At 34.7% G+C, this 4390-nt stretch overlaps 1 long non-coding RNA gene across 1 annotated transcript; it reads left to right on the forward strand.

The window, feature by feature from the left end:
* Positions 1-712: 712 nt before the first annotated feature.
* On the forward strand, positions 713-3344 carry LOC118262723 (uncharacterized). Its single transcript, XR_007705792.1, has 3 exons — positions 713-1090; positions 1982-2267; positions 2702-3344. It is a non-coding gene; the product is annotated as an uncharacterized LOC118262723 (long non-coding RNA).
* The last annotated feature ends 1046 nt before the right edge of the window (positions 3345-4390 follow it).

Genomic DNA, 4390 nt, shown 5'->3' on the forward strand with positions numbered 1-4390 from the left:
TTACAAAAGAATCACCTATTTCAAAAGAAAATAACGCGTTTATGGAATACACACACACACAAGTCGTACCCATTTTTTTTTTTTTTTTTAGGGTGGAAAATCATCCAATGACTTCTCCCGCCTTGGGCGAGGCGAGAGGGAGTGTCAGACTCTTACTGACTAAAAACCACCCTGTTCCTACTCCTGCCCTTCGAGCCGGAGCCCCGGTAAACCCGCTAGGTTGTCCGCAGCTCCGGATTAGGAAGTCGTACCCATAGGAGCGTCCGGAATAGTAGCTAAAAGTATGCACAAATATTGCACACAGTTATACTCCAACATTAACAACATCCACATCATGCAATAACAGGCAGCTATTCACACAACTACCATCCTCAGGAATGTTGAGGCGAATACTATTTACGTAGACAGGGAACGCGGGCCTCCTCTTCCTTGGGGGTCTCATGGCAGGAGAATTGCGAAATACCGACTCTTGCGAGTCGAGATGTAAAGCATTAATTACACCACATTTTTATAAATATTTGTTTATTTTTAAATCATCCTGTAGGAAATTTTTAAGCACTTTTCCAAAACGTACTTAGAAAAAATATTTGGAACGCATCTAATTAAAAAAGATAAGATAAAACGAATTATGACAAATAAATTACGCGTACTATAATGCACATACGTATGATATCAAACATATAAATATCAGCAATCGTGCTGCAATTTCACTCTGAAATATGTCATCAATACAAACATTCGTGTTTATCGATTTTGCTACGGAACGTATGAAACGAAAACGTGTTGTATAACTTGTGTCTCTTACCTGTGCCAAGGCAGCAATTTTTAGAACCCAATAATACAACCCCTCCACAAGATTTGTTCATTGTGTTTTCCGATAACGAGATAAACGAAGCAGATTTTCATAAAATTAACGACTTCATAAACCGACAAGAAAAACCAGTATGTATATTTGCACATTACGGGAACAGATTTGACTTCATAATCTTGAGGCGCCAGTTGAATAAATTAAATAAGGAATTGGCGAGCGACGTCCTTGTTGCAGACTGTATGTACGCGTTTCACGACATACTTGAAAATAAAAGCCAAGGTAAGTCAACCTCAATATAAACATCTATATAAACATATAAACATCTTTAAAGGTTTCAGACAAGTGTTTTGTAATACATATGTATGTAAATTGTAAATTTATTGAACAATAAAGGAAAAAAAAAATATTAATACGTGATGCAAAAACTTTGGACCTCCTTTTACGAAAATTGCGCGGACGTAGGAGCATAAAAATTTGTACACTTATAGTTTATGTGTAGGAAAAGTGCAGAACGCTAATATTTTTCAAAAATAATGCTTATAAAGTACATTAAATCAATAAATAAAACATTACACACACTACCATGCATAGTATCTGATCGTATTTGACACAACGTCAAAACTGACAGACATTGCGTTGATATTCTCACGTCTCATATGAATAGAGTTTTCCTGTTCATGATGCGCCGTAATATAAATTGATTTGAATTTTACAAAACTAATAGCAATTTGTTAAATAAAAATTGTCCTTGAACGTATGTTAAGTGGTATTGTAAATTTAATCGTACATGGTCGAATTTCGACCACTAGGCGACCACTAGTTTATATAATTATGTCTTATTGCAGCAACGAGTTGTAGTGAATGTGATTCTACTACTACAAACTAAGAAGAAAAAAGTATGCATACTTATATTACATTCACTTATAAACTCATAGTAGAAGTCGCTCGAATACTGTCACAAATCTGACCGAATCAAATCTTCGGTTGTCCTGTTTAGAATTTGACAAGTTAATCACGACAGATGATATTATTAACAACACCCATTCACCCATTTACTTTGTTCCCAAAATTCACTTATATTTTCAGCTCTACATCAATCTTGCTATCTATTCATATTATATTATATTTCTAATACATTATCTTGTTTTCTGTACTATTCTTTCTTTACAGGAGGTGCTGTTAGGAAGTGTTATTGGGATCCTTATGTTAAACCAAACGTTGATTATACACTTTTTAACGTCTACGACAGAGTGGTAATAAATAACCGAGTGCCAGTACAACCACATCGTTCTAGAGACGATACCTATATGATCTTCAGAATATCACATGTATTGGGACAAAAATTCTTAGACTGGGCTGATAACCCTATCAAGCGACGTCGCTGTGGAGAAGTTCAAGATGGACCAATAGAAAGGAGATGATTCTTAAACTCGATGCCTTTTCTTGACTCTATTCCGTACGTAATATATATCACATTCTAAACCAAATTCCTAAAGCATTTTTTTGAGAAACCAATAAACTTAGTATGTCTGATGATGTCTGGATTTGACTGCAGTATTTGTAATGCACAGGAGTACATTACAAATACTGGACAGGGGCCCATCCACATCTGATTTTATTAGTTAAGTATGACTTCATACAAGAATATTGGTAGTATAATGGCTTGATAGCTTTTCCAAAATAAATAAATGTATTTATTTTAGAATAGCTATCTTTGATTAGAAATTTGATTACTATGTCGTAGTGGCTAAAGCTAAAGCAGACACCTTAGCCACAGATCTATTTGTTTCAAATTGTTAAGGTATTTTAATAATAGTCGTGTAGACAGATGGTAATTAGGTTCTGGTTGAAACCAAGTAAATGTAAAATGTTTAATTTGCTCTCTTTCAGACCATAATTCAGTTGATGACATCTTGCCAACAAGAAAACGTATAAAAATACTAACGATAGTGACTGAATAGAAAAAAATGATTATAAAAAATACTTCACATTGAAAATCTTCTATTATTTTAGCGTGCTATGGAGGCTACACTCGGCGGTACATTCCCTTCGATTAGAACGCATTCAGAAAAGCTTCTTGTGGTATTTGGTACGCAAAGAGCGTAAGATGGACAAAAAATCTTCTGAACAACTTGTCACAACTCAAGATGGATTCTTTATCTAATCGCAGAAAACACTCCGAGTGTATATTGTTTGTTTTTTTTTTTTGGTGGAGGGAAAATTATCCAGTATCTTCTCCCGTCTTGGGTGAGGCGAGAGGGAGTGTCAGAATCTAACTGACTAAAAACGACCCCATTCTTTCTCCTGCTTTGAGCCGGAGCCTCGGTAACCTTTTACGTTGTCCGCAGCTCCGGATTTTGTATAAATTTTAAACAATGCTGTTGACTATCCACAACTTTTGATTAAGGTGAGTTACTTTCCGTTCCTTTAGTAGTCAGATCACCCCTTTGTACCCGCTGCGTCGCAAAACGATGCTTGGTGCGAACTCATCCCAATGTCGAATCTTGAATAAATATTCTGATACAGATACATTTCTTGACCAAATTAGTTATGTCACAAAAAATGTAATTTAAATTCGTATTGTCTATATCATAATTGAAGTTGGATGTGAATACAAATATTCTAATTCCCCTTCCTAATCTTAAGAAAATCCCCGTATTCCAGATGTCAATGCATACCAATAAAATTCCTAGCCATCCCAAAAAGCCGGCAATAACTTGTAACGCCTCTGGTGTTTCAAGAAAAACTGGGCAGGCGGCGATTTTTTACCATTCAGGAATACTTATGATGATTGCCGGCTTGTATCAATGTCCACAAAAAAAATATATATAATATATAGTTACATTTTTATACAATTTGACATTAACATAACTTGACATAGTTTTATATTTTTATATTTCCTTTTAAAATTGTTAGTTTGAGGACCGTGTAAGATTTTTGCTAGTCATTTTATTTTTAGTAAATTATGTTCTGACAGTTTGAGCATTTGTGTGGCCTACCCAAATGTTCTTTTGGTTGGTATTGTTCGTCGGATCATTCAGCAACAGCCGTCAGCTGAGCTAATTGTAATCTGACACATGCGTGCTGCCATCTGAACAGGTCCGCTCAAACTGCTGTGGTTCTTTCCTCAAAACACCACTACAGAATAAACTTGGACGGTTCTCCGACCGATCTTTAATTGATTTTGTCTGGACTTTAAAAGAGACCATGACCTCTGAGTTTGTTTCGGCATTTCTTCTCAGAGTAGTCCGATAGGAAATGCCGGCCTCATCTAGTTATTTAAGAGATTGACGTGTAAAAGTGTTATTTTATAACCTATTTGCAAAATAAATATCATTTATCATTTATCATTTATCCTTTATCTTTCCTTTTGATTGTATGTTTTTTTGTTTAATGTATTGGTGTAATCAAATCTTGATAACATTTTAATAAATAAATAAAATGTAGTGCGTATTAGAAAATATAGTGTTTCATTTAAATTCCTCGATTAAAATTAATCTAACTTGACAAATGTCTGCTTACAAACAAAGAATTGAAAAAAGTTTAAAATGTTTTACCTAGGTTACTTGCAGAGGTAAT

The sequence above is a fragment of the Spodoptera frugiperda genome, chromosome 12 (genome assembly GCF_023101765.2).
Source record: "Spodoptera frugiperda isolate SF20-4 chromosome 12, AGI-APGP_CSIRO_Sfru_2.0, whole genome shotgun sequence".
In the NCBI taxonomy this organism is placed as follows: Eukaryota; Metazoa; Arthropoda; class Insecta; order Lepidoptera; family Noctuidae; genus Spodoptera; species Spodoptera frugiperda.